General features: G+C 46.3%; 1 protein-coding gene across 2 annotated transcripts in view; it reads left to right on the plus strand.

The window, feature by feature from the left end:
• The window catches only part of LOC149339582 (neural cell adhesion molecule 2-like), a 177,177-nt gene that overhangs the window by 42,988 nt on the left and 108,676 nt on the right, over positions 1-25,513 (plus strand). The gene's annotated exons all lie outside the window — the stretch shown is intronic.

Genomic DNA, 25,513 nt, shown 5'->3' on the forward strand with positions numbered 1-25,513 from the left:
GCGGCTATCCAACCTTCTACTTTCAAGTGTATTTGTGCTGCGTGTAACCTAATCGTTGAGTCTTTACAAGCGTTACTCTCGAGCATACTTAATTTACGCTATTAAGCTAATAGGTACAACTGCATTTTTGCTCATTGTCTTGAAGGGGTGTCAGTTACAGGTTTATATTTTTGCAGCGGTGAGCACTACAGGCGACATTGCCGTACATATTTTTTTCTCTTAGTTTATCTATATCCGATAATTGCCCCCCCCCCCCCCCCCCCCCCTTCCATTGCGTATGAAGAGACCGGCCAACCAGCGGCCTTGTTTGGCTCCTATGACGAATGGCGCACTGCCAGTGAGTTTCGCGAACAAGGAGCTACATGTTCAAGCCTCTGTTCCACCTCTCGGCAAAAAATGAAAGGGTAAAAAAAGAGGAGCATGAAAAGAAGCCGGAGGGAGGGTGAGGAGGCTGTTTTCTTCTATCACTTTACACCGAAGAGATTTGTTTTTGCGCCTATCCCAGGCATGTCTGAATGCACGAGTGAGCATCACGTTGAGATTGGCACAATAGCGCTTGGCCCTCCCCTTCTTTTCTCCTCTCTCTCTTTCTCTCTCTCCATGCCTTTTTTCTTCATCGCTCGTAACGGGCAGAGCGTCACTTCTTCCTGTTCCAATCTTTCCGATCTTTTTGAGTCTTTCTCTTTTAATTCTCTGTTTTTTTCATTTTATGACTGAGTGACGGCGCTTTTACTGAGACCTTCTCTCTACCTTCACTCGCTCCCCTACTATCGCATCTCTTCATCTCCTTTGGCACCGGCAGCGGCGCCACCGTATCGAACTTATACGACGCGCGGTGCTGCCAAAAGCGCGCCTCATCAAACAACAATGATTGCCTTTTCCGCGAGGAGCCATGAAAAATACAGCGCCCCCTAGTGTTCAGGCGTACGGCTCCACTCCGTCGCGCGTCGGTCGGAAGCGGCGCGAATACACAATTCACGCTGGACCAAATTTGAGAAGCCATCAACTATGCGCGCCTCTTGACACGGAGCCCCGGCTGCGCGAGTACCGGCGACGGCGATGGAGGCTCCATATTTCACGCTCCGTGCGTGGATCTGCCGATATTGGAAGCGACGTGGATTTCCGTTTCCAGCAGCCCCCCTGTCACCCCTTCCCTTCACACACACATGCATCATCTACCCATTACGCCTTGGGTTCTTCATTTTGTAGGTTTTGTTAAGTCCTGCACGTCCACGGGTAGCACCTTAAACCACTGCCATGCAGACGATTTTGTATAGTACGAGTAATCCTTTAAGGCAGCCGAAAATGGCTGTTTTTTTCTAAATGACGCTTCCGTGCAAACACATCAGCCAGCTGCTTTAATCTTCTGAACTGACTCTATTTCCGAAGACAATAACAAAAAGTTAGATAATTAGCTTTACTAATTAATTACTCTAGAGATGAAAAAATATATACTGCAAACTAGGCCACACGACTCTCAACAGCGTCTATTGGTTCCAGTCGGCTAGAGCACTGCCTTTCCGAAAGGTTTGTTTACCTTTAGCAGCGACAACTGTAGTCCTGGAGTGAAACAAAAGCTTACTATACCTCGTTTATCCGTGTGTATTAGAGTAAATGGAGAATTTTTAAGCAATCTGCGATTCGCTGATGTCATTGCCTTGCTAAGTCACTCAGGTGATGAACTGCAAAGCATGATCAATGAGTTAAATAGGCAGAGCACAATGGTGGGTCTGAAAATTAATACCCAGAGATTTAAAGTAATGGTCAACCGTCTTGGAAAAAACAGCAGTTTACAAATGGTAGAGAGGTACTGGAACTGGTACAGGTATTGACCGCAGATTTGGCAGGTAGTGACCGCAGATTAGAATCGCGAGAGCGAAATAACTGGAAGAATAAGAGTTGGTTCGAGTACATTCGGCAGGTTCTTTCAGATCAAGACTGGCAGTTTAACAATATCCCTCGAAAGAAAGCATACAGGGTGTTTCACCTAAGACTTTCTGCAATTTTTAAAAATAAGCTATTTGAATTAGATGCGCGGTTTTTCTGGCATAGCATTGTCAGTGGTATAGTACATCATAATGCAGCTAAGACGTGCTAACTAGCAGGCTTGTTAACCAATATTTAATAGTTAACTTTTAAACTATTACCGTTGGGCTCCTTAATTATTGAGAGGCATGTAGCCCACCGTAAGTAATGTCCATATTCGTTTTTAGAATTTCGAGAACGCGATTATCCTCGGCGCTGTGGCCCAACAAATTTCACCTACATCGCGCCAAAATACATGCGGTTTGAGAAGCTAGCAGGCAAAGCAACCTCTCCAGGGTACCTAACTCGTCGAAATAGCCAAAATTTGTTGGGCCACAGCGCCGAGGATAATCGCGTTCTCGAAATTGTAAAAACGGATATGGACAATACTTACGGTGGGCTACATGCCTCTCAATAATTAAGGAGCGCAAGGGTAATAGTTTAAAAGTTAACTATTAAATATTGGTTAGCGAGCCTGCTAGTTAGCACGTCTTAGCTGCATTATGATGTACTACACCACCGACAATGCAATGCCAGAAAAAGCGGGCATCTAATTCAAATAGGCTATTTTTAAAAATTGCAGAAAGTCTTAGGTGAAACACCCTGTATAAGAGCTGCACCTTTCAGGTACTCACCTATGGGGCAGAAACGTGGAGGCTAACGAAACGGGTTCAGCTTAAGTTCAGGACAACACAGCGAACTATGGAAAGAAAGATGGTCGTTGCAACGGTAATAGATGAGAAGCGGGCGTTGTGGGTCATGGAACAAACACGGGTTAATGACATTCTAGTCGAAGTAAAGAGGACAAAAATGGTCTTAGGCAGGGCACTTAAGGCGAAGGCAAGATAACCAATGGTTCTTCAGATTAACGAACTGGATTCCAAGAGAGGGCAACGGGATCAGGGAGCGGCAGAAAGTTAGGTGGGCGGATGAGATTAAGAAGTTTGCGGGAATACCCTGGCTGCAGGTGGCGAAGGACAGGGTTAATTGGAAAAATATAGGAGAGGCCATTCATTGCTCTGCAGTGGGCGTAGTCAGGCTGATGATTATGACAGTGACGATGGCGATGAAACATACTTGAGTGCAGTCTCTGGAGGTTGAATGCATGGTAGAGTAAGCAATATTTACGTCGCAGAGTGCAGAAAAAAGACAAATAATTCGCTGAAATTACTAATCAGCTTGTTTATTTTTGTTTAAGGTCTTATGTTAAATATTGAACTTGAAGCTCCTCAGAATCAAAGGTCAGTAAGTTTTTAATATTTCAGAATAGGCACCGCGATACGCGTTGTCGAACATGAATAATAAAGAAAGAAACCTTCTAAAATCTCTTCAAGTTGGCTTTTCAACTCTGCGTGTTGAAAAATGGCGTCGACTGAACCATATAAAAGCGGCGTTTACGTCTTTTTCAGACGCTGAAGATGTTGAGGGGATTTTCGTGATGGTACCGCCCGCAAGGAGGCTATTTCAGCAATGAACATGGCGCCAAAGCTTAATTAGTGAGCTTTCCGGAGCGCTTTTTTCGCAATCGGTATTTCCAACCGCGATGCCGATTGATAAATTTTATAAACGGCGCTCACCTTCGGCGCTGAGCGTCTTACGCTTCGCTTAATAATTGTGTGCCACAAGTACGGAATTTGTTAGTTGGTTAGTTATATTTACCCAACTAATCGTTTTTTTATTGCAATATATCACGCAAATATTGTTCACACTGGCGCAAAATAATCCTGCAAAGATCAAACCGAAGTGTATTTCACGCCTTCTCAAACAGTAATCCGTAATGAATTTCAAACACAAGGTATATCACTTGCGAGGGTAAAGGGACACCCTACATGTTCACGTATCTAAGCTCTTCAGATGTTACAGCTGGTTTGTTGATTTCCCACTTTTGTGACTACAACCCAGCAATGTGAAATGCTTTAGCCATGAATTAAAACTTTTTGGAAAGAGAGCAATCAGCGCTTTCATAATTTACATCAGTGCGCGGGAATAGTCCACGAAACGTTAAGAATCTTCTGAACAATATTGAAAGAACAGAGTTAGTACATGTACCTTCGGGCCAGATGAGAACACTGCTTCCGATGTCAGGGAAGAGACGTTTCCCTCTCAGTAGGCAAGTAATTATTAGTGGCTTCACTGCACTTGTTCCTAGCTATACGGACCAAAAGGCGTCTATATTCATCGTAACTGTAACATTCCAGCTATGGACACAAATACTGTCATTTTCCGAACTGTGCGCGTTTGTTGACGCTTTGATCGAGTGAAAAGTGGGCTATACCTAGAGAATTTTCTTTAACTGCTTTTAAACTCTTTTTTTCTCTGGCTGAAAAGCCCAGCTGCCGCGAGTAACGGTGTTGAATAAGCATGCTAATAGCAGAAATAACGCATAAAATGACTCCAAATTACGCTCACTACTCTTAGCCTCGCCTTGAAAGAACTGGAGCGAACTGGGCGATTTCTTAAAAAGCCCGCAGGAATCCTAGTAATTATAGAGCTTTGACTGCGTGCGTGAGAACAACTCCCAGGAACTGCCGAACGCCAGGACCTTTCCTATATCCAGACATTGCCAACTTTTCTTGCACCTCGTTGTACTAGGGGCGTAATACTATTACAGCGCACAAAGCTAACCCTACCTACCACCCTCAACGAATTCGGCTTGGGATATTCGGACGAGATGAACAAAATGAGTGTACAAGTAGTTTGCGCGTGGTCTGGGCCCGCCTGATAAACAAACGGCCCTGGGAGTCGACTTATTTTCGTTCGCTATCATCACAGTGGTGGAAGACTGGATGAAAGTGCGCCGAGAAGTAAGGCGGGGAGGATGGGGGGAGCTGGGTGACTATTCGTGCGCCTACGGGCCTCGGAACGCCGGTCGGCGTACTCCTCGTCGTCTTCGGTTGTTAGGCGCGCGCCAGGAGTGGGAATACTGGCGGGATGGCTGCGGGGCAGCGGCCGACGATACACACGCGGCTCACGTACGTCACGGCCGGACCGCGCGTTCATTCATCTCTCGCTGGGCCTCGCCGCCTGTCTTCGGTGTCCGCCCAGCAGTAATGAACACAGACTGGGTCCGAGGTACGCCCGGCTTGCCCAGCCGCCATGAGGTAAGGGAGGTGGGGATTGTGGGGAGTGCGGGGAAAAAATAATGTCAGAAGAACGCCGAGGGTGCTGCTGGTGGGAGAAAACTCTCTTTTTCTCTCTTTTTTTGGCCCCTTCACGCAGTCCCTCTCGTTGGTCTGTTCTATCTTTTTGGTCTGGCTATCCCTCGATGTGTTTTCTTCTTTTTTTTTTATTCCCTATCAGTTCTCCCACACGAAAGGTAGGAAGCTATGGTGAGCGCAGGGAGGAAGAAAAAGGTGTAACAAGAGCGCCTAGGGTGTCGCTTTCTGGAGAATCCTTCCCTTTTCCCTTTCACCCTTCCGCAAGGCAAATTCTTTTGATTTTGTTTTCATCGCGATTCGCGTTTACTTTTGTCGCCAGTTTTGTTTTGTATTGCCTGTCTGCTCTTGGGAGCCTCAGGCGCCTGCGTCGAACATCCGCTTGACGTTCGCCTTGTAACTCTCCTGAGGCTGCCGTTTTTTGGTCAGGTACTCAGAGCTCGTCGGAGCGCCAGAATTTTCCCCTGCTTTACGGGCAATATTCTTACCGGAGCTCTTTTTGAACCTTCCTTAATTTTCCTCAATCCAGTGCGGCAGAGCCGAACGGTGGGTAATGAAAGAAAAAGCGCGATTTTCTTGACGGGTCTTTCTTTGGAAGGAATTATCGTCAGGATTGTTTGCGAGTGCGGAGGAATCCACTTGTCGCAAGCGAAATGCATTGTTTTCGCCCCTTGAAGCCACGACACGCCAGTTTATAACGTAGAAATCTATCCATCGCAAAGAAAAAAGAACATATGAGATCTAATTCAGCCGGAGGTTCTTTGAAGGGCTTGCATTTTCAATAAACCTGCTCTTCCAACGACGCGCTTATGTTTGCTTCAGATACCATACAAGTCATACTGCCCCAGATTACCGTCTTTGTGATGCACTGAAGCTCGTTCGATCTCTCTATCAAAATAATTCGAAGCAAGACTTCTTGTTCCGCTCATGTATCGCACTTCTTTTTTTAATGCGTTGTTTTAAATTTATAAGTTCACATAATGCAACAGCAACTATTCCGGATATTAAATGCGAAGAAACGTGTGTCCTATACAGTGTCAGTGGAATAAACGCTATTTTTCTTTGGTAACGACGTTTCCAGTTCCTTTGAGTCTACAAGCGTCGCTCAGCAGAGTGGTCATCCAATGAGACCAGTGAAAACATAGCGACTGAGCTTAGCTTGCCTCACAAAGGATCCACGTTACAAGAACGATAAAAAGAGCAAATCGACTCGCAAACACAGAGATGGAATAGATTTTTTTTTTTTTTGCGTTTGCGAGCTTGGCTCAACGAGCACCACAGAGGCAACCACGGCTTTGCTCTCATCGAGAGCCACCACCCATTTTGGTGAGAGAGGGGAGGCCGGCTGCGGAGATGTGATAAGCACGAGCAGCGGTCAGGCATACTGGTATTGTTGCAGCCCGCGGCGCGCCCTCGCGCTACCCAACCCCCCCGCTCCATCCGCGCTTGGTGGGCCCTTGCTCGGAGTGAACGCTGAAGCCAGAGCCTGCGGATTCTTTTCAGCACTATTTGACTTTTCCTTTTCCTCGGCATATCTGGCCCACTTCTGAGGCGCGTCTCATCTGAAGAGCGTGCAATGTGTCCCCTCCGCCCAGAGGCCGACCGGTCCAACTTTCGGGCTCCCGCTCTCGTATCTCGCCGTAGACGCAAACCGGCCGCGCTTCCATGAAAACGAGAGGAAGCCAACTGAATGGAGCTCCTATCGCTTTCCCTTTTCCCCGTCATTTTTTAACCTTTTCTGGGGTGAAAAGGCGGGTTCCAGCGAATAAATATGAGGAAATCAATAGCTACATTTTTTTTTTCTGTAAATATATAAGCTTTACCAGAAAACTCTTCTAAATAAGACGAGGAAAGACAGGCGTCATTTCTTGCTTTCTTTTTATCGGTTTGCTATAATCTCAGCTGAGCGAAAAGACTCCATTGAAAGCCGCATTAGAAGAAGCATGCCAGAAAGATTTCAGATTGACGGATTGGGTTTCGAAGATCAATATTGCTCCCTTTCGCGAGGTGAAGCATTTCAAAGGGAGCGCTCGGCCCCGATATATGTGACGATCAAGTTTTCTTCTTTTTTTTTATCTTCTTCAGGCGTTGCACTTATCTTCGTTCGTTGAATGAAGCTTGAACCAAGCAAGTCAAACAGCCTGCCGTCTGCTTGCGCTGAAGGACTTCAGAACAAAGTTTGTTTATTTATGAGGCAAGGATGTAGAGTACAAAAGCAAACTAAGTGCTGAAAAATAGATAAGTGCGATGAGGCTCACCGAAAACTATGATTCCTTCAACGTAGCTGTTTGTTGCAGTGTTACCCGAGTACTGAAATTATATCGACAGACTGGTCGACATGCCGACTGATTGACAGACTAATTGATTTTTGCGCATTTATTCGTAACTGAAAAGTCGCTGTTTTAAATTGGGATCACTATACGCTGTGTATTACTAACAGCTCTGTTAATGAAATACACAGTGCCGTCATTGTGGACAGGAAATAGATGCAGGATGAAAAAAAATGCTCTGAATGTACTTCCCTATAAGCTTTTCCCACTAGAATATAAATTAAGAGGAGGGTACTGGTAGTGTATGAATGTTCGAAAAGTTCGCAAGTGAATCGAAAAATACATGCAAAATACGCGTGTTCTATTCCAAAGCTGAGCGAAATATGTATTAAAATAATCGAATTGAAATGGCTATTCCAGTGAAGTCGATACATTGGGTGTGCTTAAATAAGCCCATTTTATTTTTTATTCATGGGCAGAACTTCCCTATCTTCAAGTATTGCGGTGCAGCAACCTAGTGGCTATCTTTCACCATCTGCCGGGAGTAATGCAGTCGTTTGACAGCTTGACAAAGCCACAGGCCTTCACTATGGTAGCAACACAGTTGGCTGGAATTTGGAGAATAATGGGCAAAGTACACCATATATGCACCTGCACACAAGTAAAATCTGACAGAAGGAAGCCCTTGGTTCACAGCAATTACACAAGCTCGCAGTGAAAACAAGGCGGCAAGAACCTACAATGAAGGCGGGAAAAACAAAGAGATAGAAAAAGAAGCAGATAACACAATTCACAGAGCAAGGAGTCTAGATTAAATGCAACAAAATATTCGAATAGGTTCCGACGTGCGGCATTTTGAAGAACAATGTTTTTTTGTGCGAGATTGCTGAGCAGTTGGGGTAGCCTAATATCTAATGTGTGATCATAAAACGAAGTGCTGCAAGTTTTCACCCTCCACCGCTCTATATTTCTCGTGCTGCACATCGAAGCACGTATTCTAGCCAAAATAAAATTGAAACGCAAGATGTGGTACTTGAGATTCCATGTTTCATGCTCTTGCACAAGCTTTAGCCATAAAAATAAGTAATCGAAAGTATATCGTAATTTAATGGGAGTGCTTTCAAATCAGACGATAATAAATGTATAAGACGTTGAATACAAAGCATGCTTCCAGCGATTGTGTGCGACATGATAGTGATGAGGGTTGTTCTTTTAATAGCGTGCTGGCAGTTCTTGAAAGTCCTGAGTGCTATGCGCAAGCACGGCTTTCTACGCGGTAGGGCTCATTACAGTTTCGATAAGAACAGGCTGCCTACGGGGCAAAATGGTGGTTTGAGCTAGTTGGTACATCTTTAAAATTTCACCAGCGCTGCGACTAGGAACAAGAAACAGAGAAGGAAGACAAGGACAAGCTGCCTACGGCTGCTCCTGTTGGAAGCATATACAGATACTCTTGGGCGAACTGCCGCACTGCCCTCAATTCTTGCATCATGAAAAGCAAACTACGCCACCATGTTCGAACAAATCTTCTCTATGCTGTGAAGCCAACATACGGCGAATTCTTTCGTAAGGTCTTTTCTACCTCTTAAGAAAAGGCTTACGCAAGTGGACATGTGGGAGCTGAAAGAAAAGTTTAGCCGCCTTTATGTACTCCCCTCTCTCAAGGTGAAACCTTCTGACCTTGGAGGCGCTAGTTCTTCAAGCAGAGCAGCAGGGGGGAAATGAAAGAAAAATAAAAAAAGGAAGAGTAGCCAGGGCCTCTCGCAATTTCTAGCTTCCCACGTCATACATTTTACAACAAAAGTACGTCGTAGGGGACTGTACTTACTCATGGTTCGGAGTTGTATAGAAACGTTTCACGATGTCTTTCTCGTTGGCTGTTGGTTGCCGCGCACTAGTGGTTGTTTTTGAGGGGAATGCAAAGCATGAACTACTTGCTATTACTTACCGTGCATTTTTTGAGACGACGATGAAAGCGCACTCTCCTTGGCTACAAAGTTTAATTGGAGTGAACACTCATTTATTTATTTATTTATTTTATTAGAAATTACTTCACGAAGGCCACTGTTATGACAGATTTTTGTACTCTTGTTCTGAAGGTCTGAAAATGCGAAGAATTTAACCTTTGTCTTGTTTAAACAAGGTTCTTCCTTAGTATGATTCGAAAGGAATGCGCACTGCGAACTCTCTTTAGCGCCACGCAGGACGTGACTTATTTATTAACCAGCCATCGTAAAGGGACGTTTATTCTTCGAGACCTCGTTGTTCGATAAAAGACGCAACCTTTTGTTTCTGAATTAGACAGTGGTGTTCTCCTTACATATGTTGGACACAAACTTGAAGAGAACCGCAAGTGGAGTACGCACATGAAGTCGGCGTCTTCCAAAATGCATGTACACGTGTACGCGTACACACTGATCATGGTGAGAAAACTTTTTATTTCCAGCGAGCCTTCTTGGAGCAGGCACATAAATTCTGTAGCACTGTCATCTTTTGCTTCGCTGTTGCAGTTTCTTCTCTTAGAACGTTTTTTTTTTATTCCTATACATTTCTCCTTACATAGTGCATAGAAGCCGGATGAAATGTACAAAAAAAATTTGGAGCCAAGTTCGGGACCTCATCTCATGTATAGCCTTCTTCTATCAACTTTTCAAGAGTGCCCGCGTCGCCTTCAAGAAATTGCAGAAATTGAGTTTCAAAATTGGCCAGCCCGGTTGAAGTGAAAGAGCATCTCTTTTGAAATCAAATAGACAAATGCTGACTCCGTCGGAAGCTAAAACGCCTTTTGGCTCGAACGTAGACGCACATCAAAATTTCCGCCGTTCCTCATTCTATCGTTTTGTTTTCCTGTCCCGCCTTACGTATATACCCTTGGATCAAAAATTCTCTGAATTCTTTTCCTTCGAAAAGTTTCTATGAAGTTAAAGTGGCAGTTCTAGGAACATTGGCGTCTCCCTACATTGGCAGGAGACCGGCGTAGAGCTGACAGCAGAACAGCTGTCTCTTGCTGGGGACGGAAGAAGACTAGATAAATTCATGCTGTAGAAACTCTCGCGACAGGCTTCAAACATCACCTTACGTAAACGTCAGGGGTTTGAAGAATGCGTGCCGCCTGCATTCTCTTGCGAATGCTTGCGTCCATCTCAGAAACACGCTTTGAAGCGGAACTTTTTCAAGCAGGGACTCGAAGAAAGGCAAACAGAGCGTGTAAGTTTGTCCTATACTTTCAGACTGATTTTGAATTTCGCAAGAAGATGAAGTGATTAGAAAATCAGCATGAGTAAATCCGAATAAGCCCCGCAAGACTTCACACGCGAAAAAGAACCATCGTCGGAATTTTCAGAAAACAAAAATGTAATCGCGTGCATAACTTGCAGCCGATTACTTTGTAATACGCATGAAATTTTGGGGGACAAAAAAATCGTCACAGAACTCGCGCTACGTGGCGATGCGAAATCGTTTTGCTTCCCAAAACGCGGTGTGCTCGAAATTCAATTTACCTGCTGAGTCAGCCTGCTCCCGGGCTGCTCTTTCGTCGCTTTAGAAAGCTGCTATTCTTTTTGTTCTTCTCGTGTATTTGTTATTTTCTGTCTTCTACTGCACTTCCTTCTTTTAGCAATATTTTACACTACAGGCACTGAAACCTCACCCGTTTCCGCACACCTCGCAAAGCAAAAGAAAACGCTGCAGTGGGAGTGGTTTGCCACCGTAGGTGGGATATACGATCCTCGACGTGCGTACCAAAGAAAAAAAAAAATGCCAAGATGAGGCTGACGGTGGCGGGGTTGGTTCGAGAACACCCTCAAACAAATACCACACTGTTAAGGCACCCACGGTGCCGCAGTCGCACGTGCAAGTGACGATCAAAGCTGGCCTTCTCTTGTTCGAATGAGTCAGCAGGAGCTCGCCCCTTTCCTCTCTCATGCATGGTGCATTTTAGACGTAATAAACGGACGGAGTGTGCCAGAGAGCGTGGCCGGCTGGTTTTACGCGCTCGCTGAGGATGAGGCTCACGAAGCGGAGAGCGCGAAATGGCTGCGGATTGCGCCGTCGCTTCTTCCAGTCGGCAGAGCGCGCGTACTCGCGCCAACAAATGTCGGCTGGCCCGTTCGAGCGTCGTTCCTGCCAGCTTGTGTGCGCAGTGGTTGCTCCGCTGAGAGCCCTGCACGATCCTCTTGTCTGCCACTCTCTCTCTCCACCGCTCTCTTCCTTCCCATAGAGCCCGTCTTCCTATTTTTCTTTTCCTTTCTGTGCCCTCCCTGATGTGCGCAGCAGCAAGGTGTCGCGAATTAGATTGTTGGCAGTCGTAAAGCTCAGCCAGCCCTAAATGGAAGGCGAACGGCGCACGGCGGGAGCAAACACTGCTGCTTCTCGTTCCTCCCTACGGCGGCAGGGGAGGAAAAAAGGGGAAGTGGGAAAAAGTGACTGTTGCAGGCAGGCAGTAGGAGCAGCGTGCTGCGAGAGCTATCTTCGCGGCCTCCGCTATACGGTTACGCTGCTCTCCAAACGACTGAAAGACTCGCCCTCCTTCTCTTGCCTACCCACCCGCTTCTTCCTTTTTGTTTCGCTTTCCGAGCTGACACGCACTCTTTCTTCCCTTTTACCATCCATCCCGGTTCATCCCCTCTCTACCCGCCTTCCCGCTTTCTCCTCATCATCCGCCACTCGAGGAGACGCAGGGTGCGAGTGCCGAGAGTCGTCCCAAAGTGGGCTCTTGCAAGGTCCCCTCCCCATCCCGTCTGTTTTTCCTGCCTCCCCTTTTCAATCCTTCTTTGAGAGTGCATGGGAAGATGGCATTCTCTGAGGGGATGCCTTTTTTTAACTGCTTGGGCGAGATATTTCCGACCTGGAAGCAGCTTCAGTTAGCTTTATTTTTGCCTGCCTCTCCGCCAGGCAAGCTACTAGTAAGACAGCTGGTGTGGACTGAGGCAGGTTCAGTCCGCAGAGGTTAAGTCTGCGGTTTTGCTACCCTACTGAATATATTCCTTGGGCTCACTCGTATTTTGAGCTTGAGAGCTTCGTTGTAACAACGGTTCAGTTTCATCCGGCTTTGGGCCAAATGTATACAAGAGCGAGGAATTCAGTCTTCGCTACCTTTTGCTTTGTTTTTCCTTAATTTTTTTCCTGTACAGGAAACCACAAAGTCCTCTCCGCCCTACGGTGACAAAGCTCTCCCTATGTACAGACTTTGAAAACTTGCTTGCTTTAAGCGCACATACATGACAATATTGCAGCGTGCGTCGGTGGGCCGCCAAGTCGCTGTAGTTTGCTTTCCGGCATCGTGGAGTCAACATCAAGTTAGTTGGGTGTGTTCACAGACTCACGCAAGGAAGCAAGCTGAAAGCCGTGCCCCCCCCCCCCCCCCCCCCCTTCCAAAAATAAAAAATCAAGACGGGATTGGCGTGTCTCAGAATGGACTACGATAAGGAATGGGAAGCAAGGAACTTTGACATTTCCAAATACAAAAAATAAGTTCCTTCAGGACCCACGTTTACTTGCGTGACGTTGTCTCCGTAGGGCTAGAGACCAACCTCAGACCGGACATTATTGTGGAAACGTGCGCTGCAGTAATATCTTTCTGTACGTTTCCTAGGTCTGCTTCCTTGGACGGATGCATAGTGTCCGATGCGAAAACGCACAAAAGCAAAACAGAACCTTTTTTATGCAAAAAAAAAAAAAGACGCCGCGCTTCGCGGACATCGACATGCATAAAAAGGAACGAAAGCAGCAAAATGTGTTAGCGCGGCCCACAATTTTTTTTCATTATTTCATTCGAGCCCTTTTAGACATTCTAGTTTCCTGTGGTCCTGTTAGCTTGAGCTTCCCGCTCAGAAGCTCTCGGTGTCATCTCCAGAATCACAAAACCAATTTGTACTCACGCTGGTTAGGGTACTAAGGAAATATACATGCACTTTTATGCCATTCTTTTTTCTCCCTTGTTTTCGGTGGGTCTGCTTCGACGAAAAGAGGGAGTAAAGCTCCTTCTTATCTTTTCTCATTGTTTTTACTGCAAACGCATCTCCCTGATCAGCAGCGTCTCGCTGACCACAGCTGGGGAGACCCCGTCCATCGAGAATAGAGCCACACAAAAAGCAGCGACAAGGGCGTCCAGTGTTCGGAGAAACCCGAAGGATAGACGGCCCAACGGGGCCTCCTTTAAAACATTCGACCCCGCCGTTTTCCAGGATTCACGGATCAATACGCCACATCTTGAGAGGGAAATGGAATGAGAAATATCAAAAGAGATAGAAGTGAAGAACGGGAGGATAAAGAAGGAAAACATACGATTCGGCAGGCGCCAACAGGGTGTGAATTGCACTTCCTCTGTTTCCGCGTTATATAGCACCCCGCGAAGCCATCTGGTTCGGTCGGACGGTGGCTTGCTCATTCGATAGCGTGGTTTGGCGCTCTCATCCTCCCTCACCCCTAGCTTCCCCTGTGCAATTCGATTCTCTCTCTTTCTCTCCACCCATCCTCTCTTTTCTGTCTTGCTTGTTCTTCCTCCTCACGCCTACGTCCGGCCTCCCCTCAACTTGCGATCTTTCCAAGCACGAAGTTTTTGGGCGTGGTTCCGGTGCCGCGGTGAGTGATGAATACGGGAACCCTAAGAGAAAAGACGGCAGGGAAATGCAGCCGGCAGTCGTGAGCGTTTTTTTTTTTCATATTTTTTTCCTTCGGATTTTGACCAGCGTAGCTGCCGCGGTATAGCCCACGTGCCGACCCAAACTGTCCCTACTTCCCCAGCTGCAAGTCAGCGGGCACGAAATGTATGGCTCTGTTCGCGCTAACTTTCCTTTCTTCCTCGTTTTATGCTCTTCCCCTCTCACTCTTGCTCGCGTGGTCGAATCGGGGACGCATTTGAGAGGATTGCAGAGCTTGGAGACAATGGAAACGAGGCCATGCTTTGGACGCTGTCTGCGAGGGAAAATACGTACGTGACAGTAACTGAGCGTTCCGGTGGTCTCAGAACCAATGGGAGGAGGCTGGTGCATCGCTGGCATGGAAGGAATAAAAACTGAGCATCCGTCAAGCCGACGCGACGAAAAGAAAAATGGGATAAACCGCCATTTGCGGCAGGTAGAAGTCTCTGAGAGAGTACATATCTTCGTGTCCGCTTTGTGTTTCCTTTTTTGCTCAACTCTGTCGCCCATGACTGCTTTAGTTGCGGTCCTCCCGTCTTTCTTATATAAAGTGAATGTAAGTGAAAGTCATTGGCACTGTCATGAACAGCTGACGAGAAAGAATTAAAGTGTAGCATTTGTTACCTCATCTTTTGTTATTTTCAATTTGTTTGGTGGTCGTTGCTCTGAAGAAACGGGACATTATTGTGCGCATCGAGGTTCTGTGTTAAAACTTTCTTTTTATGCTGTCCCTTGCGAGAGTGCCCTCCTGAAGCGACTCTGGCGATGAAAACGTCAATTTAGATGTCAGGAGCACGTCACCCTTGAACAATGTGTGTGCTGAAGTCTACTGCCAGCAATCTGTCTAATGCTATATCGTAGTAAAAAAACTCTTAGTTTCTTTCGTTGGAATTTGTGAATTAATGCACTACTCATTTCCTGCCAGTTGATGCAAAACTCCAAGTAGATATACACGATCAGTACCTTATATGGTGTGCTTTAGCATTAGTGCTCCCACCGGGTGACGCTGTCCTTACCGCTGACAAGTTCAGACCGTCTGAGCAGGTGCAAGATCCAGTCCGTCAATCGCCGCTTTACACGCCGTACCGTCGTACAGTCGTGAAAAATATGAGAGGGAACAAACTTCACGCAGAAAATTGCAAATTTCTTGGTTATTTCTCTACTAAATTGCACAACGACATTGGGATATTGTAGGCGCAGACGAAAACTAGTTAAATAGAGAGAAAAACTGCGCTTGTCACAAATAATAACGGAGTAATCAATAAATGAATGCTCCAACTGTGTTCCCCACTCATATTTTTCACGACTATACATTCTCCCCATCCAATAGAACAGCCGCCGTTGGACGTGACGTCATTCCTGTCCACTCTTCCTCACCCGTCGCCCACCATCTTCTGTTCGTCTTCTTTTTTTTCATATTCCATCTCCCTCCTTTCGCCTTAAGACCCAGAAGGGGATTTCCCTCTTTCCACTTTGCCACCTGCCGAAAATATGCAGCCTAAGCGATTTGCTTCTAAGCCGTGTAGTAGGGATCTCTAGCGTCCACTCCTGTTATCCTTAACCTTTGTAGGGGTGAGGACACGAGTTCCGTTCGCCTTCGGATGACTTGGGACGCTGAAAATGAAAAAGGAGTTAAGCTGCTAGGCTGGGAAGTAAGGTCTTTTCGCTGTATACATTTCGAAAGGACTGTATCTACGCCGCACAAATGCAGCGGACCAAAATCGAAGAAGGGAATTTTGCGCAATAAATCCACCTACCTATATGCGAATCCAACCACTAACATTTTCCTGCTTTAAAATAACATAAAATGATTTACTGCGAACAAATTTACGTGAAGGCTAAAAAAATATGCTTAATGTGGAGATAACGCTTTCGTAATAATAAAGAAGAAGAAAAATTTCTGATATTCCAGAATGCATTGTGAGGTAGCCGTCACTACACTATACGAGTACACACTGGCGAAGAATCCGCCATAACGTTACGAAGATTAACTTTCTACGTCCTAAATGTGCTATTCTCAATACTACCGCGGGATATATTTCGATATTTCGATGAAGAAGTCCAAAGAGCATGTAGTGCTGACTCCAGAATTTCGCCTAAATGAAGTGTCGGTGATCCATATGCGCTGAACACTCTACATTTTGTGGCTACTAACACTGAAAGATACAGCTCGGTTACTGGGAACGCAGCAACTTTACCAGTTTTAGCTTTGTGTTTCTTTATTTTTTCTTCAATTATTTGGAATATATAAAGCTGCAGCACCGTTATCTCTACAGTATTTATGTGTTCTGCCAAACTTAATCTCCTCATTCTACTCTCTTTGTTCTCTAGCGTTCGCTAAAAGCGCCTGCCAATCGCGCACCGTTCCGACGCGTCAACAGCGCTAAGAATTTGACCCTTAATTTGCTAGCTCTCGGTATTTTAGGTTCAAGTACATGAGCGACTACAAATCCTGAGACGGCGCTCTTCCACCCGCTGTCACTCTAAGAACTCCCATTAGGCCTTCGTCGTCCCGGGTGGGGCACACGAATAAACACCGCGCGGTGCTCGTCGTCGTCGTGACGCGACGTTCTCGGGCACCGCGGAAGAAGGAGGCACACACGGGGAAAGGTCGCTGCGAAGCCCAGCACCGTCGTCTTCGTCCCAAGCCTTGAAACACGCTTCCCCCGGCGGCTAATGGCCGGGGCCGCATGGAGAGAGTGGCTTTACGGCAGCGACGCTTTCGTGACCGCCCGCACAGGAACGGGCCTTAGACGCAGCGAGCGACGCGAGCGAAGCCATCGATCACGTACGCGCAGAGTTCTTTGCGTGCATATATTTTCTTCCCAGCAGCGAGCACCAGGGGACTGGGGTGTGTGTATGTGTGTTGGGAACGACGCACTATACGGACTATGCGTCTCATCGACGTAGACGCCCCAACCGGCTTTATAATTTTTTTTTTTTGTGTCAGTTCTCTACGGCTCTCCGTGACTTGGCCTGAGCGCGGGCGATCTCGGCTTGAATTAGCTTCAGCGTCGAGCCCCAGAATGAGATGGTGCCTGAGCGACCCCCAACGCACATGCGCGATTAAGTCTACCAAAAGGGACAAGGAAAAGTAAAAATAGGAACTAACTACTAGTATTTTGTCCTTTCTTTTCTATTAGCTAGCCTCCAATTCCCCTTTTCTGTCGGGCTTTCTTTCGGGACTCGCTGCGTTTATGGGAGGAGAGTAACCCCGCGGAAATTGCTATGACGTACGCAAGTATTACCTCTACGTGCGGTAATGCTAATACGTGCTGATGTGCTCTCTGCATACATGAGATAACGTACGTGCTGGTCCATATGATAATGCATAGACAGCACCACCCCTAGACAGAGTTCGTTCACTGGTTTTTACCGAACGTCGTCATCGATCATTTATGTCTTAGTCCTCACACGTACCCTACCCACTGCTCACGTCCGCCCACATTATTATTATTATAAGCCTAACTCTGCCACGCAACCCCTGCATATACTATACAGCTGAGCAGCCCACTTCTCATTGAAGCTACTTTTCGTTCCTTCTCTCTTACTAAAACTCTCCTTCCGTTTCCGCCGTGTAATTTAACGTCATGAGAAAGAGAGGGCCTATGGCGAGCATCTCGCTTTTGTTCACTGCCTAGGTCATGAAACCAATAGTTTAGTTCTTACTGTGCACCAGATGGCGCCAGTTACGGGTGCTCATTGTCAGTAAACGTAATAGTGAAGAAACCGTAGTAAGGACGGACTAAGAACGAAGGAAGGGCATAAACTAATGACGCCCTGTAATTAATGAACCATTGCGCCCCATTGCGAAATTTTTCTGGTACAACCTCTGCCGTCCCTAAAAACTCCTCTTTAATGTAGCAGCTTTGACCTTTGTTATGCCTGTGTAGTTACAGCCAGCTTCAATGAGCTAAATGTTCTAAAAAAAGCAAATTATGTGGCATTCGTTTCGAACGGAAAGAGCTTTTCTCGACAGCGGGTTGGTACGCCAAGTTTGCAGTCTGGATGCCACAATTTTATCGAAAGAGATTCTGCAGTGAATATTTGTCGGTGCAGTTTTGCACTGCAAGTTCTGAAAGCTATTGTGAGAAATGACGCTTGCGACGTAAATTATCGATAAAAAGAAAAAAGGTTATAAACCCGATCATTTTGGGTGCCCGATGGCATTGCTGCTGTTAGCGGGCCTTCAATGTTGGCTTAAACTTCGATGCAGAAAGTCACCATTTACTTCCTGCGATGTATACCTTCCTACTGTATTACAGAAATAACAAATCAAGTCTATCGATTCCAAAAGCATAAAGACGAAGAATTACACTTTGTGTCTTTTTTATTACCTCGTGCTAGTGCTGAGGCTTACCAAGAGTTTGTCTACGACTTGTAACTGGACTACAGCACATCGGGAAAAGAATGTGTCGATGGTCATAAAATTGGGCTCAAGGGAAGTAGAGTCACCAGAGATGATAATTTATATTGGGTGGAGTGAAGTGAGCACAATAGAGCGGATAATTCCCATTGATGGGGGAGGTATTGCGTTGCCAGATGTGGCGTTACCTGATGTTATTTCTGGCAAAGGTACCTGCTGTTTCTAATGCGTTCGAATTTCAAACAAACAAGGTAATTAGGCGTGCCTGTCAATTTTTCTCTGATTTCTTTTCAGTTTCCAGTGGGACCAGTCGGAACCGTTGAAATAATAGCTGTACATTTAATTCATGCGCTTAAAACTATTATTAGAATGCCTTTCCGTAAAGAGCTAGCGAAGTTCGAAATGAGAAGATGGCTTCAGTTATATGGTTTCTTTTGTAGAGTTGAGTAAAAGGCATGAGCATGGTGTTAGCCATGTTCTCATAGAGTTTTAACTCCTAAAACTGGTGCTGGATGGTCATCAGGTAATAAAAGCGAAAACTTCCGGACCTCTGACACCGGCGGCAATAAAGCTTGCGACTTCTCGCTGCCAGTACCTTTCATGTATCCACCAGCACTAGCGTTCGGTGTAAAAGATCAACCATATTGGCTACGCGCGCTACATGCACGAAAGGAGAATTTCCTTACGTTGTTCTACTACGTGCTTTCTTTCACTGAGAGCAGAAAAAAGGCTGTGACTTGAGCTGTCTTATTCGCTCTAGTGATTCTTCATTGTTTTTTTTTTTGTCTTCTTCCCTAACAACTCTTAATAATCGCTTTTGACACCTCCTTCTTAGCGCTCTACTTCTGCAGTCGTCTCCTTCGAAGATAGATGTTAAGGAAGCCGAAAGCCACCGAAATGAAGGAAAGCATCGGGAACCGTACTACATAGGAGGGTTCTCACACAGCTTGTACCCTCACCATTCAGTCACATTCCGCGTGACACTCGCGAAAATAAAGGACATGCTACGTCCGCCGCTACTTAAGAATGTGGCGCTGTCAAAAACTATCAAGATAAGGCCACACACAACAAAAAGGTATGAAAGTACAAGAGTGGATAGCCGATGCCGCAGCTCGGTTGGTAGAGCAACGTATTTGAATTTCGGATGTCGTAGATTCCGATCCCAGTGGCATGTGGCTGTGTTTTCTTGTACTTTCGGCAATAAGATAATTGTACGATTTATTTCCTCTGGGTCAACACCAATATCTTAAAAAAAAGAAAAAAATTAATATTCTCCTAAGCTTGCTTTGGTTTCTGTGACTGTTGGCTTCCTCCATATGATTACTACTAAGGAGACCCTCATTTCCCTGCCCTTGTTTCCTTCTTCGAAGTCTTTGTTTGGCATTCTTCGATATATAGTAACTATAGCAACAACCCATAGCAATCGGCAAATATAATATTCTTCTTACCTCTTGATCCTGTCAGGAAAGCTTGCATATAGGGTGCAGAGGGGTCTGCTGAGTGTATAAACATGAGTGAACGGTAAATAAAGCTAATTCTTTCAGCACAAGTTTGCAGACTGAATGAACTTTCGTCCGTCTTCTCTCTGCATAAAGGTGAAAATAGTAGAACGATGTCTTCTTCCTGCGGCCAGGTTTTATATTCGCCGCAGCTGAAAAACAAAACACTAACTACGAAACAGAGCCTGCGTTTATCGCCTTGAACCAGACCTTCCAGTTTTCTTCTTTTTACTTACTAGCGCTTCTAATTAAGTTTTAAAGTGATTGTTTGAGTCGTCTGTGCATTTAGACGTAAAACACTTCTTTGAGTGCGGTGAGAAGATAATGAGCTGATTCACCCCTTTCAGTTGGCTGCTTCTATGACACACCGTCCCACCTTTGGTGGACACCGTCCAAGAGTACCCGCAGAAACTAGGAAAAGAAGAGTACCTGGTGGAACATTGTGTATTCAGACGCGTTCACAGAGCCGAGTTTGCTACGTGCTTTCGTACACATATATAGATACGTTGCCGAGACTTCAGCATAATAAGGCCGAATTTCGCCCCGTTCTCGCATTGAAGGGGCAGAACTCCTGGAGAATACGATCGCTACGATTCAGACAAAGAAAGGTTCGCAGTGAGGCAGCTTACCTATGACCATACAAAACTTTACATAAAACATCTACACTTCCTCCTCCTCGCAGTGGGAGGGAGATGGGGACGGGGGGGTCCTTTTGTGCCGCGCCACAATTGTGAAGTTGTTTGCGCAAGGGAGTGCAGAGCAGGGTCCATCCTGTTTGCCTTGAACACACCAATTTCTCAGCAGAGGCTGATTGGAAGTTCCCCAGGGTGGGCAGGAAGTCGGTCCGTGCCGAATGAGAGGACGGCTTCACGTGACCGACCACTTCACGTCGCCGACTGCACCGATCACGGCAGCGCAAAGACCGCTGTGTTTGCTTTGCGCTGGCCCTTCGTCGGGGACTAAAAGCACCCAAGATGTACCTGTTAGTGCCTTAACGCTCCCAATATTGACCGTACAAACTTTAAGCTGAAAGCTGAGCCATCGAAACATACGAGCGCACATAAATATAATGCAAATGTAATTTGCTACCCTGTACTGTAATCTTGTACGTCTCCTTTGACCTCAGGTCTCGTGTTAGCGTAGTGGTATGGTTGCCATCTTGATTCACTGACCATTCTAAGGAGTGTTTTCAGGAGCTGAACCATAAATGTGAACATCTTCTAGCGATGAAGCTGTGCCGATATGTCCGCGTCTAAGTCCTCACAGAAGCAGGTGCACGTATAGCCAGTTGGCGTTTAGTAGTAAGCGAACGTCAGTATAGTGGCTGCATAACAGGCTGTACAGAGTGAGTGAGTGAGTGAAAACTTTATTAGCTCTAGATTCGGTTGTGTTCGGCGGTTTTGAGATGGCTTCGTCCATCTTGCTCAAAGGTCGGTGGCCCTTAGTCCAGGGCTCCACTGGATGCTGCTCCCAGTTTTGCTCGCCGAATCAGACCTTCTTGGTCGACCCGGCGATCGCTGGAGAGCACTCCCTCCCATTGCTCGGCACTCGGGTTTGTTATCACTGGTACTACGCTTATCCTCTGGCATGCCCACGTTATGTGGTACAGCGTGGGGGGTTCTTGGCACCAAGGGCATTTGTCATTGTATTGTGTTGGATACATTTTGTTGAGTACGTGTAGGTTAGGGTAGGAGCCCGTCTGTAGCTGCCTCCACGCGACAGAGTCCTCTCTGCTAAGGGAGTTGTCCGGTGGTGGATACCGCTTCCTGCAGCCCTTGTAATAATTTAGTATCGCCGAATAATCTTGGGGTACAGGTTCGTTCCCCTCGAGGTCGCCTACGTTGGATGCTCGGTAATAAGTGTACCCTCGAGCTACCCTGTCCACCTCTTGGTTCCCTGTTACTCCCGTATGTCCCGGCGTCCATACTATCGTATGCTTGATTGGTTCTTCGTTTGTTTGTCGTTGTGTTATGTGGCCCCCAGAGCGTAGTATGCGGAGCGCTCTGTGCCCTATTCTGCCGCGTAGGTAGTTGCGGCATGCTGTTTGTGAGTCTGTAAGGATTTTTAGAGACCGTTTAGATCGATAGCCCTCAGCTGCCGCTAGAACGACGGCCGCTTCCTCAGCCTCGACTATCGTACAGTCTTGTAATGATGCGCTGGTGATCTCGCGTAGGGTCGAGTCAATCACCGTTGTTACCGCCTTGCTGTTGCGCTGCCCCGTTGTTCTGGTGTATGTGGCTGCGTCCACGTATACCGTCGTTTCTTGGGGTGCTAATGTCTTTTGTAGGTATTCAGCCCTTGCCTCTGCGTGCTTTGTGTAGGTTGGGATCCATGTTCCGGGGTATTGGCGTTACTTTTATTGTGTTGCGATATTCGTCCGGGATTGTTTCTGTCCTCTGTATTTCTTGAATTTGATCGGCGGGGCACAGTTTCTTTAGGAGCTCCCTGCCAGATGGGGTCTGTTGTAGTCTGCGCAGTTGGGAAACTAGTTGTGCCTCTCTCAATTCATCGAAAGTGTTGTGTAGTCCTAGGGCTAGGAGCTTTTCGGTTGAAGTGCTGTGAGGAAGATGGAGTGCGGTTTTGTAGGCTTTGCGTAGAATCACGTCCACCTGTTGTACCTCACTCTTGATGGGATTGTAGTAGGGGAGGCTGTATGTCACTCGGCTGACTACCAGGCTTCTGACCAACTTCAGTGCGTCCTGCTCTCGCATGCCATGACGTCTGTGTGAGATGCGCGTGATCATGCGGGCCACTTGTAGAGTGGATGCTTTGAGTAGGGCGAGGGTGTGAGTGCAGCGTTGGTTTGCCTGTATCCCGATCCCCAAGATTCTGATGAGTGTTTTTTCCGGTATCGTCTTCCCCTCGAGGTAGACGTTCAACTTTAAGTCGTCGCTAGTGGGGACTGTGAGATTTTGTTTTCCTCTCCAAACTCTTAAGAGCTCTGATTTCTCGGTGGAGCATGCTAGCCCTCTTGCTCTGACGTAGTTCTCTACGCAGGTGGCTGCCTTTTGTAATTTCTCTTCTTTCTCTCCGAGCGAGCCTGTGTTGACCCAGATGTTGATGTCGTCGGCATACACGGCATGGTGTATGCCGTCGATTGCTTTTAACTGTCTTGCCAAGCCAATCATGGCTATGTTGAAGAGCGTAGGGGAGATGACCGATCCTTGAGGTGTTCCTTTATTTGAAGTAAGGAATTTGTCTGATCTGAGCTCCCCCAGGCCAATTGTTGCCGTTCTGTTTGAGAGGAAGGCTTTGACGTAGCCGTAGATTCTCCTACCGCAGTTCAGGTCGTTCATGCCCGTAAGGATAGCCTCGTGACTTACATTGTCAAAAGCCCGCTTGATGTCCAATGCCAGTATTATGTTTTCTCCGCTCTTGGGGACGTTCCCCAGTACTTCTTCTTTGATTTGAAGTAGTTCATCTTTGGTCGATAGTTTTGCTCTGAAACAGAACATGCTGTGGGGATACAGTTCGCTGTCCTCCATGTACTGTCGTAATCTCAGCGTCACCACTCGTTCGTACAGTTTTCCTAGGCACGATGTGAGCGAGATCGGTCTGAGGTTCTCAATTTGTAGTTTCTTGCCTGGTTTAGGAATCATGACAACCTCCGCATTCTTCCACTCCTCGGGGACGGTCTCCGCTTCCCAGTGTTTGTTGAGAAAGTCCGTTAATTCTGCGACTAGCTCATCACTGAGGTTGCGGATGAGTGCGTTATTGATCTTGTCTGCACCCGCAGCCGTGTTTCTGGTTGTGTTTCGAATCGCTGCGTAGACCTCTTCTCGCGTGATGGGTCTGTCCAGGGTGTCGCTTTCACTTCCTCGATAGCGCTCTGCGCAAGCTGCTGGGTGTGTGTCCCCGAAGCACTTACAGAGGATAAAATGTAAGTATATAAGTGAACATAGAGGCTAGACTGTGTGTTGAGGGTTCTGTACATCACCAACATCAGAAGGAACAGCAGCAGCCAAACTACGCCCACTGCAGGGTAAAGGCCCCTCTCATGTATCTCCGACTAACCCTGTCTTCTGCCAGCTGCGCCCACCGTGTTACTGCAAGCTTCTTAACCTCATCAGCCCACCTAACTTTCTTCCGTCCTTTGCCAAGATTGTCGTCTCTTGGCAAGCCGGTGATAGACGCTGATAATATTAGAATGAGGCTTCAAATGCATGGTAATAAATAACGCACATTACACACCTTTTTTTGATCACACACGATGAATTTTTGGGTTATTTGAAAACACCTGATTGGCGGTTTTAATTATTGGCACCAGGCTACCGAAACGGAGATGTCTTTCGGTGGGCTTTACACATGCTCTTTCTCGAGAAAAAGCAAACATTTACAGAGGTGATCCATGTTTTGTAATGACAGACACTATACATATTAACATATTAACGCTTCCTATGGAAGTATTTAATGGCGGTAGGGCGAGCAGAGAGAAAGGAAATTAACCGATGATTCCTCAGTGTAACAGACTTCGTTCCAAGAGAAACCAAACGAAGCAGGAAGGGAAGAGAGTAAGGTGGGTGGATGAGGGGTGAAAGTTTGAAGGGACATTGCGGTTGCCACAGTCGACGTAATCGTGATTTCGAAGATGCATGCTGTGTCAGACCACGCGTTCGACGGCGCTAAAGCCCAGACAACGCAGTCCCACCGTCTACCAGGACTGAAGCTCTTTCAAGAACGACAGCTCAGTGAAGCTAATGGCCCTCTTGCAATGCGCAGCAGGAACTGGCACCATCAGGTTAACATCACCCTCTCTCACTCCTCTTACTTCCCCAAAGTAGACCACAAGTCTTCTCTTTCAAGTGTAGTATTCTTCATTCGCTCATTCAAACGTATATCGCTTGCTTTTAGGTACCGTGTGATGGGCTACAGGTGCTGCGCAACTGAGGGCTAGTTTTGAACATAGTGTTCCCGAAACATTAAGTAGCTTTTTATCAAAGAATGTCGCAGGAAGTATTTATTAATATCTGGGGCTTCTCTCGGTGAACAATGAAGCATTTATACGCCATATCTCTTTCAAAAACACAGGGTTCTGGCTACCGCTTCTATACGGCTGTTTACATTGAACACGAAGATAGCAAGAGTATTTTAAGCATATCTTTGTTGGTAAACATGTGACCGCAGTATCAAAAGGCTGCTGGTTGAAATTTTTGAGACTACATTCTTTGTCAACGGATCATAAAAAGAATATAGGCGCGTAAAATCGAAAATATGGGTGTAAGCCACACACACTCGGCTTGGGCATCGTCTCTTACATGCCCTAGGAGTTGCACCTCCTCCTCACTAAATCAGATATGATTGTTAGGCTAGAACTGCGAAAATGATTTCTGGTTTGGTGCCCACACATGACTGGCATGAAAAAACTAACCGGTGGCACTGAAAGTAAACAAAACCAGGTCGAAGAAATTTGTACGAACTCATCAACGGAAATAATCATAGCTTCTTCAAAGCAACTACTCTCCAACACATAAATCCTTTTCTCTAGAGCTCACATAAATGTCGAAACAAGCTATGCAGCCTAAGAAACAAAAGTGATCAATTAATTTGAGATTGAACA

Source organism: Amblyomma mixtum, chromosome 6 (genome assembly GCF_055824585.1).
Source record: "Amblyomma mixtum isolate Tamu chromosome 6, ASM5582458v1, whole genome shotgun sequence".
Taxonomy (NCBI): Eukaryota; Metazoa; Arthropoda; class Arachnida; order Ixodida; family Ixodidae; genus Amblyomma; species Amblyomma mixtum.